The following is a 13,398-nucleotide window of genomic DNA, read 5'->3' on the forward strand; positions in this document are numbered from 1 at the left end:
GTGACGTAGGCAAAGTGATGGAGTCCATTGCAGAATGTGAATGAGGCCGCTTAGGGGGCCTTCTGAAGGGTTAAGGAGCCCATGAAAGGTCCTCCCCCCCACCCCCTGCGCCTCAGGGGGTTACCTCATGCCCCTGCAGCTGATATCATTAAACAAACGAACATTCTAGAATGCTGATTGCTACTCATTGTTAAAAGCGCAGAAATGAACTGCCCCCCCCCCCCCCGCCCCCCCCTCTACACTGGCACCTTTAAGTCTACACCTGAAAGGGAAGGTTGATCTCTCTATGGGCTCAAAACACTTCCTGGTTAAAGACTGTAACAAGGAATGCTAATTGTTGTTGTATTAAGATTTTTCTAGGCTGTGTTATATCGAAATTTCGCCTTTGTTTTGCACATTTTTTATCCTTATATAGAAATATTGTTGATCACCATTTCCACCCTTCCTTAACCAATCATTTTCCTGCCGCTTGATGATGTCATCACTAAAACGATGGCTAATACAGTTAAAACCTATGAACCTGACTTGTTGACTGTAAATCATGTGTTGGTGAGTCACACTTTGTTTTTCACTACACAGAGCAATTAAATCACTGTAGTTGGAGGTCACTGTCATGTGAAGGGCCATTCAGCATAATCACAGCGCGGCTCATAATGTTTTCTTTGAATATACTTATTCAGGAGCATTCATATATTTGGAGATGCAGTAATACCAAAACTCGCGTGGTTTCAATTGCGACAGTCTCTGATTATTGAAGGCCAATGTGAATTCCGCCTTCCTTCTAAATATAAACAAAGGAACAAATTCCAGTCAATGATGCGAAACCAGTCCCTCGCCACTAGATGGCACCATTGTCACATTCTCTGGGAGCTGGGCAACTGAAAACATGTTCGAACTGATAGCTACATTTTCCTTTTTATTCATAGGAAAATTACAACCTGTAAATGTCAGACCCTATTTTGCCCTGATTTCTGCAATGGACACAGTCTTTCTGCTTAACTCCATTTCACTCTTATAAGAAGCTAACGTATAAAAGGCAGTTACGTTTTTCAGCATTTGAAAAACCTGAAGTAATAAACGTTATAAACGTTGCCATGCTTGTGAAACGTGCGGAAGCATACTTGTTTTAAAAAAAAACGTTTTGACGACATTTTATTTGCACTGCAACTTCTGCGGTAGCGACGAGCTCTGACGACTCCACGTGGACCAACGTGCAAATTGCATTATTAAAAGTGTAATGTCAAAATGTACCTTAACTCGTTACTATACATGGTCTGACGGGAGCAAAAAATATGCCCGGTGCCAAAATAAAAGTCGTCCACGTTTGCGAACCAGATTGCCAAAAAAAGGCCCACGTATAGAAATAAAGGCAGTTTTTAACTTGTAAAAGGGCACACGGCTTTTTTTTTTTTGCTTTGGGGGACTGCATGCATTTGTGTTTGCTACAGGCAATGTTTGTGGTTATTACAGGATTTTTTTCTTCTTTGTCCCAGGCCTTACATCAGAGGAGGCCCGCCTCGCCTCAGAGACCCTTAAAATGATAACAACACAAAAAATACCCCCTAACCCCTCCCGTTCTACCCTATGGGGCCCCCACACTCCTCCAACTTTCTTGTACAACTGCCCACGCAGAATATTAAATCTGCAAACAACAGGAATGTAGGGAAGTGGTAAATCCTGAGACAAGGAAGAGAAGAGAGTAATGGGATTACCTGTGGGTAGTCTGGGGGTTACCTGCTCATTTCTCACCCCTGTCCTTACATTGGAAGACGTACATACGCCACGATAGAGCTTTGGCAAAGAATTACGCAAAGGTGAAACCGATCAGAACTCGACACCCATGTGAAATGTTAATGATGTCTCATAAATGCCTCACCAGCAACAGCAGACAGAATCCCAGTGCCAAAAGATGAAGGTTTCTGGACATGAACACCAAGGCCTGGGTTCACGAAGCCTTTGTGCCGCCCTTTAGTCGCTCAAGGTGACGCAGGCAGCGCAAAGGCTTATTTGGACTTCACAGCGCCACGCAAGGCCTGATCTGCGTGGCTTTGTAAAGTAAGGTGCAAAATCTTAGTTCTACCGCTTTCTAATGGTAGGCATTCCATGGGTGGAACATGGGTCTTTCCATGCTTTCACCCAAGGATTTCATGCATTTCCAGATTTACTCAGCTTTGTAAAGTTGGAATTGCATGAAATTGGTACACCTGCCACAGAGAGGCGTTAGGAGATGAAAAATATGGTTTTCTCCTCTATCTGTGTGTGACGCATTCTGCATTAGACATAGAAAGAGGAAAATGCTTCTTTGGATTGTTTTTGTGCAGGAAGGTATTATTTGAGTGAAAGAAAATCTTAGAGTATCTTAGAAGATATGGCACTTTCCAGCTCTCCCGTTCATGCAACGTAGCAACTTACCTTGCTGCACAGCGTTGTGTGACTTCTTAACAAATATGTCCAATTCTGTTATGAGACACAAATATAGAACGTACAGCCCAAGTAGCCTCCACAGAAATGTCCGTGAGAGAGACCACTTGTGCTTCAGCACAAGAATTGGACTTGCCATTAGGAGAAAGTTCCGGAATGTCTCCAGGCCACTACCTTCCTGAGAGCTTGTAAACATCGGAAATAGTTTATTCCACTCAGCAACGCAGGGATGTATGTTGTTACAACGCATGCTTTTACCACGCATGCCTTTACAACGCAGGTTTTTCAATGCAAGTCGTTACAACGACTTGCGTTGGGGGGTGCTGGAGAGTGAATAGTTTAATTTACTATTCCAACTCCAGTCCCCGTGGATAGTAAGGAAGGTGTATTAAACTATTACCTATCCTATAGCGCCCCCAGCGCAATTCGTTGTAATGACTTGCGTTGAAAAACCTGCGTTGTAAAGGCACTGCATGGTAAAAGTTGTGTCGTAAAGGATGTTTCCCGCAACGCAGAGCAGAGGATGAAGGAGCCAAACCTGTTGATCGAAGAGATAGCAACCAGAAAAAGGGTTTCAATCAATCAATCAATCAGGGTTGGTGAAGCACAACTATTCACCCGTGAGGGTCTCTAGGCGCTGAAGGGAGAGGAGAGCTACCCCGTAGAGTGCTGCTGGGGTAATCCGAAGAGTCAGGACTCGAGGTCCTTCCTGAACAGGGGCAATGTGGGAGATTGCCGGAGGTGGATGAGTACAGTGTTCCAGGCTTTGTCTGCGAGGTAGGAGAAGGACTTTCCTCCCGTTCTAGTCTTGTTTCAGAGGTCAGAGATTTAAAGGAAGCCTGACCCAAAGGTGCAAGGGGAGCCGCATGAATAGCAAAAGAGTAAGGTTCCAGGGTGGAACAGACCCTTAACCTGGGGCCAGGCAAGGAAAACCCCTTGTGCAGATGGGAAGCAAAAGCTTGAATAAAGTGTAAATCACCCCATGGTTCTCTAAAGGCCCTGATGGATGCCTGCTGGAGTTTCAAAGCAGAAGAAAACAATATATTCCTGGGGAAACTGAAGCATTACAATTGTGTCACATTCCTAAGGGACTAAAACCTTCGCTGGATACCATCTTTGAAAAGAGAACCAATGGAGGTATTAGCCCTTATGGGTAGATAACCTCCTAGAAGCCTGAACAGCAGTGGCCATGACGTCAGGTAACCCCGAATTTGCAAACTTGCAGTCCAACCTCCACAATGACAAGTGCATTCTCAGCAGAGACAACTGCGACATGGGAGACGATGGAAAAGGGGACATGCAGAATGGAGAGTCCCCTGTGGAGTCAAATAAAGTTGGCGGAGCATTGAAAACCACGACTTCCTGGGCCAGAATGAAACAACAAGGAAAATCCTCTGAGGGCACCTAACGAGGCAGTCTAAAAACCTCAATGTTACCACCAGTATTGTAGGAAAGGTAAAGACAAGCCTTCTGGGCCCAGGAAAAATGATGGCGTCTAATCGTAAGCATTCTTCTGAAACCGAAACCAGTACCCTCGGGTAAGAGCACTGAACCCGTAAATGAAGAATACCACTACAGGGCGTCCGAATAAACCAAAATCAGGCAAAACATTGTCTTAGACAGACAAAACGTCTGAAATAAGGGTGACATTTGCCTTAAGAAGTTTGCTCTTGAATTACCATCACACTTAATGTGAACTCCTGACAATGCTGACAGGTGTCCCTCTTCCAACTGGAGAGTCTAGACTGCAATTTCTGCCTCATCCATAAAGCCAGTGCCCCCTTTACGGGTCACACTGGCCTTAGCTCTAGTGTTGCCCTTTCGCAGGAGGACCAACTTGCACTGAACTCTGGGGAAAGAGGTCTTACATTCACAAAGGACTACAGCTAGCTCTTTCCATTTTGATAAATAACGTACCTGTTTCTTCTCCCACAGAACCCTGAGCACTTTGTAGCACATCATGGCACAAACAGGAGTGTGCATCACCTTTCATGTGCAAAACAATTGCACCAAAAGTTGAGCCCTCCACTGTCCCAGGGTCTCTGTGTGTCACAAAGCACCATCTATACAAAGGAAGCTTAAAGGTACAGGAACAGCTCAAACACACATAGGTTTTTGCGCAAAGCCAGATCAACTTTTAAGTATGAGCTCCCGTTGCCTTAAGTCCTAACACCAAACGAAACAAGCAATCATGAGGCAAGTGGAACCTTGTTGGATATTTTAATGTGAAACGTATGTAATTGCTGCATAATAACACATGTAACATGGCTTATCCTGGGGTGGTTGCCTAGAATTCAAATTTCTACCGGATCAACCTCTTGTCTTGCCATAAATTTGAGCCTTCTGGTACAATGTCAGTGTTGTTATCGATATGAGCCGTGCGGACAGCGTCAAAAAACCTTCACAGGTTTTAGTGCACTATACCAGAACTCAAGTAGCATAACATTATGCTCGGTTAGAGTTGAAAATGAAGCGGCTACATTGAATTGACGAGTAGCGCAATGTGAGATCTGACAATAGACGCCATATTTTTGAGACCTTTACCGACATCTGGAGCTAGTATGCCAGATGTGAGCAACATAGTGTTCCAATGAGAATTATTTGGTAGTGACATCGACAGCTTGTTTTCTTAAGTACCATTTTTTAAATTTAGATGACCATCAGTTGCTGGGGTAATTATGTTCTTTACTCTGTGTTTAAGATCACAACATTTCAGACGGTTTAAGTTATTTGATCATTATCGCGCAAAGAATGCCTGCTTATCTTATTTTTACTAATTTTGTTTTGTTTCCTGCAGTCGTTTTAGGGATCCTAGGGCTAAGTATATAGAAATCTTATCACTGCTTAAACTTTGTTACATGGTCATTTATGAATAACCTGGCCTAAACCCGAGCATGTAAAGTAAACATGCCATGCATATTAGGTGTGAAGAAAATGCTGATCACAGTAGCAAACTCTAATTGGAAAAATGGGGATTATAGGTGATCTCATGGTGTTAGGACAGGCTTTCAGGCTGATCACTACATGAAAACAAGCAACTTGGTGCAGAACCCATAAACTTATTAGATCACAGACCTCAGCCTGGCAGGTAAGTAGCTTCCATGTAGTTTAATAACAATAAGTTGATTTTTCGTATGATTTTCTAAGGTGGTGAAACTTGCATTCCTTTGGGCGCAAATGTGATCAGTTACTTTAAAATCGAATTGTCTGCGCTGCCACCTTAAAGTCACTGCCTGGCCTGGTGCAGGTGTCGATACCCATACATTAAAAGAAAGACTATGAGTAGTTTTGTAGTAAGGACAGTTTTCTCAAGCAGGAGCCATTGGAAATAAAGCAAACTAGCAAAAACTGAAATGCAGAGGCCTTCATTACAAGCAGTGCATAGTGAAAGTACTGCATGCTTTTCTATTGTAATACACTGAATTAGTGTGAGTGTTACCGAGTGCTGTATTGCTGGGTGGCATTACCGCACCCAACAGTAATAGATGGAAACTTTGCTGTCATCTAGTAGTACCACTTGCTTTTGAGGTAGGGTGGCCAGAATTTTAAAGCCAAAAACTGGGACATTTCACAAAAATAGAAGAAGGTGTACCATTTTACAAACAAGCGCATGCACAGGCCGCCTCCGCAGAGAATTACAGAAGAGGTTTTAAGAACATAATTTAAATGCAGTTTTTAAAGCCAGCGATATGTCTGTTAATTTAATTGCTTTCTTATAACAGCTGCTAACTATCCATGCTTTGCACACCATAAAAAGGCCTCTCCCGACGTTTTCAGTCGACCCTCTATAGAAACGGGGACATGAGCTAAATTTCCCGAAATCTGCCAGGACAGCTAGTTTAAAACCGGGCATGTCCCGGAAAACCCGGAACTCCTGGTCACCCTGTTTTGCAGTCACAAATTCCATTTGCTCGAGCAGGCGAGTAACCGCCATTTGAGAAAAAAACATGTGGAAAATGGCCTTTCTTGCCGGGTTCCACACGTTATTCCCCATTCCGAGCTATAATTGTAATGGCTGTAACGGTAATAGGAGGCCAAGTAATACCTTCCAGTTTTACCAGCTGACCCGTACAGAGAGCCAGTGAAGGCAAAACTCTGCACATGAAGGACTAACTAACTGAGATACAGGCAGCTCTCATTAGCAACTGAGTAACGGTGAAGTCAGAGTCACGACAACATGGATGACTCAGTGCTTACAGAGCAACCCTGTTTACGCGCATCAACAAATCCCTGAGTAAGTGGGCAGCTCATCATCTGATGGCTCGTCAGCATTAACTTCTACGGAGCACTGTCACAATCAACCACAAATCCACCCACAGTGGTTACATTACAACATGTGCGAAATGACTACCAACCTCCTGCTATGCCTCCACTTATAAGGTAATGCGTTTGACTTCTTCTGAAATATGTTACATCTGCCTGTTTGAATTCCTCTGCCCTGTTTCCTGTGGTCCTCCATATACTTAGTAGGATTTTTTTTAGGGCCAGGAACTGATGGGTCAATTTTTAGATTTTGCTGACAACAATTATGAAGGATTTCAAAAAAAACTCCAAGCTGATTGGTTGAAACAGCTCAATTTTAACAACTTACATGTATGTGTGATATTTCTTTGCTGCTTTTTGTCAGGTGATCTGTGTTGGTCTCTCAACCTGGCATTGTGAAAGTTTGGTCTCATAATCTGATATTACAAACACAGCATAGTGTTTTGTGCATATTATACTAAAATGGCTTCTAAAGGATCAAGTCAACTGAATGTCTGTCTCTTGTTCAATAAATGAGAGACATCGAGCCCCCTAACTTCAATATAAAAATTGGGATTTTCTATGCAATGTTTTGCTTTTATTACCACACTGCTTGATGTGGAAAGTGAAGAGGTAAAAAGACAGCTCATACATGCAGTCACCATTTAAAAATAGAAATATAAGAAATTTAAATATAGTTTAAGTGAAAAAAAATGTATTATCACAAATAAAGACACCCATGTGTACCTCTCAAGTGAGAATTACCAATCAACGCATGATCTGCCACGTCGATATGTGGATGTAGAAAATAAAAAGACATCAAATTCACTTTAAACCACACACATTGCATAGCATAAATATGTTGAATATTCATATATTATTTCCCAACTTGTGGAAAAGATACACAGGTTGCACATATTTTGCAGAACACTTAATCATGTTTCGGCTACTGTACATAAATGAAACAAATTCTTCTTCAGGGCGAACAACAGTATATTCATGCGGTCTTCAAAGCATTTTAAACATCCCATGAATTGAACAGCGACATTGATTTTAAATAGAAAATAAACAATTCCCTATATATAACAGTGAACGAAGTGCTACCTGGAATGGCAGAGGTATACCAGAAACTCCACAAAACGGGCGAGGGACCCTTAACCACCAAAAGGGACAGGGTCAGAATATTGTAAAAACAATAAATGGTCCAGAGGCTATACCAGAACCACTACTGGCACAAATCCATGTTAACTGACGTGACACTGTATCATTGGTCCCATTTGATTTTTATCCCTTGTATGTTTATTTCTGCCTGTTTCTGGCATTTCTCCATTTTTTTCATTGCTACCTATCTCTGTTCTCCACTTCTGACTGGATGCCATTTTATGTTTTGTCCATTGCATACATTTAATTTTCCGTTTCCTCAATTCTCCCTATTCTGCTACTCACCACCTTTGCTTTTCATTGTTATTACTACTCAGTGTCAGAGCGGTGTCTACTAAGCTTGCCGCTCACTTTACTCTGCTCACCCACATTGCTGTCTTCGCTTCACCACTTATTGAGTCCACCAGAGCTCAGAAGTCTCAACAGGCACCGTAGATAAGGTGAAATGAACTCCTCTGCCTGAAAGGCGCTATGCTGTCTGTCCATCTGTCCAAAAGGCTGTCATGAGCCTTGTTTTAGACTCAAAATGATGTGGCTTGTCAGAGAGAGTTAGCAGAAACATAGGGGGCGTGGGGGGTCTTCCTAAAAGATGCATGGAACATTCCCATGCACCCAGGCAGACTTCGTTTGTTTGTTTTTTAATGGGAGCGGGGACTGGATTAGTATTTCAAATAAATCAAGCCGGTGCAGAGCGAAGATGAAAGGTGGCCATGGGGCTGAAGAGGGACCAGGGCCTGAGGACTCATCCAATGCGCTACACCCCTAAATCCCTCTACCCCTAAATCACTCTACCATGAGAGGGCTGGTGGGTGATTTTTCTCAGTCAGAGAGGGAGGAGTGATTTTGCAAGGCAGGGGAGGACAGTAGTACAAGGTGGTGTTCATAATACGGTCACTTCACACTCAAATATGCTACTCTTCTTCTGGCTATTTCTGCACCATTTACTCTGCTCCCTTACAAGTCCTCGATACAACATGTCTTCTCCCAACTGCTCCTCCTCTAAGGTTTGTGTCTGTGATGCTTCTCCTCCTATGTTTCACATATGTGTTAGTCACCTTCTTCTTGTCTTTGTATTGTTGTCGTCAGTTGCCATTTGTATGTTTTTGTCTGTGAAGCTTTTTCTTACCACCTTGACTCCCACATGTTTTGTTACCTGATGTTGTCTTTGCATTTTTGTCGTTATTTGTCATTTGTTTACTTTTTCGGTCTCTGATGTTTCTGCTTAACACCTTGCCTTCCACATGGGTTTTGTCACCTCTTTGTTTTCCCTGTATTGTCTTTGTTTGTCATTTGTGTATGACTCAACCTGCGATTCCTATGACTCTGTAAACCTCTACAAGAAGGGGCGTGGGTCTAGGCCAGGTGGGGACCCCCTAGCCTTCATTCAGCAGAAGAGAACTGCGTGGGAGTAGCAGTAGGCCTTGGCTGCTCGGAGTACCTGCGTGGGTTGGACAGGTTCTGTGAACAGCAGCAACCTGGCTGGTAAATGGGAGGTAACCCATCTGCTCAGAATCCCTTCTTTGTGAGAGGTGTACCGGCCAGACTAAGGGGGTAAAGCCTTTGGCACACCCTAATCTGGAGTTGAGACAAACAGGCCCTTTATCCTGAGTGTCTGCGTCATTAGATGTTGTTATTGTTTTCATTCTACTGTTTTAGCCCTGCTAGGTCACCACGTCACATCTTGCCAGGCAGAGAAACGTTTTGTTCCTTGCAAGGCTAGGTTTGTTTCGTTATAAATAAAGATAAAAACATCTTCACAGTGCTAACAAGCACGGAAAGGGCGTTTTCTACGTGCTTCTGGTCACTGAAGGAGCTCATTAGAACACCATACTTGTAGTCCCTTTTCTATTTCCGCGCTCAGATATTGCTTCATACCTAAGAGGTGGAACAAAGTGTTAGACGTAGGCCAAGACTGAAGACTATCAGTCATCAGTGAACCAAGGTGCAATGACGATTTGTTATCTAAATGTGTGTTTATTGCAAACAGTTCGAGCCACTGACCTTTGGTGAACGAGAATAAACTAAAAAGCGATTGGAAACTATCAATAAAAAAAATCCTATGGCTGTACAAATGACTAGACTAATTTGGGGGAGGAAACAGAAACAATGCACAGTTGTAAAAGAAAAATGGATTACGGGAGTAAGCTACTGCTGCAAAGGCCGAAAAACTTGGATAGATCTGGAAGCAGCCTTTTTATTTTACTAAAGCCACACATGCTCTTTAATAGTTCGGGCAGAGAATGAGAACAATTTTTGGATTCAGAGTCCTCGGTTTGACCAATCAGGGCCCAAGAAAGCTCTCAGTCAAGTCAAGGTTTTGCTGGGAGGGTCTTTTTAGGGTTCTCATCTTGTGGGTTTTGACGTATTGTTAAAATTGAAGTTTCCTATATAGGCACAGGCATTTTATTAATTGGTATTGTAGACATGTTACGCTTTTTAGTCAGTATTGTAGTATTTGCCTGGCTCGAGGTAGAATTTTGACAGAAAATGGGTGCTACTGCAGTCGAAGGCCTATTAAACTGGATTTCTGAAAGTAGCAGCAACTATATTTGATCAACAGAGGCCTTTGTGGCTGGATTTAGGTCCCTTTAGAAGCACAGGCCAGGATTGTTGCTCATGTGACTTGAATGTTGTGGCCCAAGATCCTCACATGACTTGACTGTTCTGGTTCAAGGTCTTCTTATGACTTGACTGTTGTGGCCCAAGATCCTCACATGACTTGACTGTTGTGTTACAGTTTTCTCAGACTTGTTTGAGATTCCCATGTAAATGGCATTGCAGGACAAATGTTCCTGGCCCAGCCATGTGGGCAAGGAAATGTAGGACTTTGAATTAGAATTATTTGACATGACTGAATTGAAGTTTGACCTAAGTGGATAAGATTGGACTATGCTCTTCACCTCTCTCCGGCTCTTATCCAAGAGCAACTGAATTTGCTGTTTGCTGTTCTTAAATAGCACTACTAATTTGGGATTCCTCTGGAGTTTTTTCTTCCAACTCCTTCATATCTCACTCCTAAGCACCCTGATATCTTTGCAGGTTGAGTGTGTGCCTAACAATCATAATGCACCCTCTTTGTCGTATTTTCCATTTTGTTCTTAGCACGACGTAGTGACATTGTCCCCTATTCATTGCATAGCCCGGGTTGCATGCAGTCCTTCATACCATTTCCTGTGACCCCCTTTGTAAACAGAAGCACTTTGCTTCTGTTTAACTGTTAAGGAGCTGATGCATTCCAACATAGGTTTAGCAACATGCTTCTCTTCTGAAATGCTAATAAGAAGGAATCAATGTTAAAGCCAGAGGAGAGGCCCTAAAACAGTTGGAAGCTGCCCTAACGCCTTTACATTTGTGAAATTGATTTAACGGCCCATTGGCTAGTTGTTCCCCATACCATGCGTTATGCAGATTAGTATGTTTAACCAAGTTTACAGTCTGTTAAAAACATGTTACTAATAACTAACTCATGGCACTCAATTGGAGGATGGAAAGGTGAGTCCAGGTAGTCATTACCTGTCTAGTATGCCCATTTAACCATAAAACAGATTAAATCCTAAACCTGTATGAATGAAAACCACACTGGGCAGCTTAGAGGGCAACAGAATAGGAAAAACAAAGTGAGCCCAGGTTCAAACTGTTTGGTCAATAGGAGGCACAAGATTCAAAGGAAAAACTACTTTTTTCAAGGTTTAACTTACATTTTGCTCCTATCAAATATAGCTTGCTCAGAACACCACAACTTCTTGCCTTCCTCAGGTAAATGCCACTGTGGGCGGAAGTGCCCTGATTTCTAATTCAATACACAGTGTTTACTACTAGCATATTTCAGCAAATTGGTAAAGCTAGAATTAGATATCAAATCTCCAAGTACAAGCCTAAAACCTATCCTCTGGACATGGGGTGGGAATGGTGTTGTAGTGTCTGCATACCTGTGAATTGCTCACCTTGTTGGGAGTCCCGCCTGTGTATTTTTATTTTTATTCCACTTGCTGTCCTAATTAACCCTGTTCTAAGCACTTCCAATGTTTGAATGATTTATTTATTTATGAGATTTGTAGAGCGCGAACAATTGCCCGAAGGCGTCTCGGCGCTATGGACGGAGCAGAATGAGAAGATGAGGGAAATGGAAGACTATTGGTTGAACAGCCAAGTCTAAATGTTCAGAGAAGGAGATGACCTAATGTCAGGATCGAGGGAATTCCAGAGCTTGGCTGTTGACACAGTGAATCTGCGATCGCCCCATGAAACAGTCCGAGTTCGTGGCACTGTCATGAGAAATGCATTCATAGATCGTAATGATCGTTTAGGGATATGAAACGCCAGAGAATTCAAAAGAAATCGAGGACCTTGTTTATGCGAGGCTTCATATGCAATGCAAAGGGCTTTGAACTTTATCAGATAAGAAAATAAAGTTAAATGGAGAATGTAAGGCCTTTTCTCTGGGGCAGTAGGTGGTGAACGGGCAGTATCCTTGGAGTATACCATTATTTACATTGATGTTGCACTACTACTCAGTTCCATTTGGGCCAACCACAGTGGTCCCTTGGTAGACTTGACCCTTCTAACTGGTGATAGCAAGCACCCAACTCAAGGCTAATCCAGGAGGTAGTAATGGGACTGAAACTTGGATATGGCATAAACCACGGTTATATCCCTTGATAAACTAAATGTCTGGAGAGATCTTTATCTCTTAAAGATGTTGGGAGCCCAACTTTGAGGAGGGTGGTATGGCATCAAACTCCAAGAATGTGCTTCATGAGTATGAACACATTTCTTTCTGCCTTCAACCGCTGCCGACAGCAAAGTAGCCCTTGGTCATTTCCCAGACCGTACCTTTTGACCCCTGAGAAAATAAACATGAGTACCTAGCCTCTAACATATGTTCTGCCTTCTGCCCTTCACCCTCCATGCCCTTCTCTGGCATTCCTTTCATTCCCTTCTACCCCCAAGGACTTACCATCCGTGTTCTTCTGCCCGTCCCTCCCTCTTCCAGTTTCGTACCCTCAGCTTGTTCCCTCTTTAGCCCCCATCTCTAAAGATATGGGCTTTCAGCTGTATGGCAATATGGTGGGGTGGGGTGGGGAGGGTGTGTGAGGGAGGAGAAGAGATTTATGAATGAGGAAGAGGAAGATTTTGAGGGGAACACTCAGCGAATGGTGTCCCAATAAGTCTCAAAACCCATCCAGACGTCTTCAAACGAACATTCTAGAATGCCTTTCAATTTAGGTTTTTACAAATGCCGGTCTGTGTGAGGAGAATTGTTTTTGTATTCACTGAATTACCCTTATAAGATAGGTGACTGAGGGGAAAATTGTGAGGTGAGCTTTTGAGGGAAATAGAGAGGGAGTTTGTTGGGGTGGATTAAAGTAATCTGGGTGGGAGATGGAAGAATGAGTGAACTATGGGAAGTGGGTGGGGAGGGGAGGATGCCGGAGAACTGAAATGAAGAGAAGTGGGTGGGTTATTTGAGAGGGTGAACATGAGAGGTGGGCAAGGGGGAGGAGACTGCAGGTGGGTGAGGGGGGTAGACATGGAACTGGGAGGCGGGGGTGAGAGCAAGTCGGTGGAGCATCA

This window comes from Lissotriton vulgaris, chromosome 6, assembly GCF_964263255.1.
Source record: "Lissotriton vulgaris chromosome 6, aLisVul1.2, whole genome shotgun sequence".
In the NCBI taxonomy this organism is placed as follows: Eukaryota; Metazoa; Chordata; class Amphibia; order Caudata; family Salamandridae; genus Lissotriton; species Lissotriton vulgaris.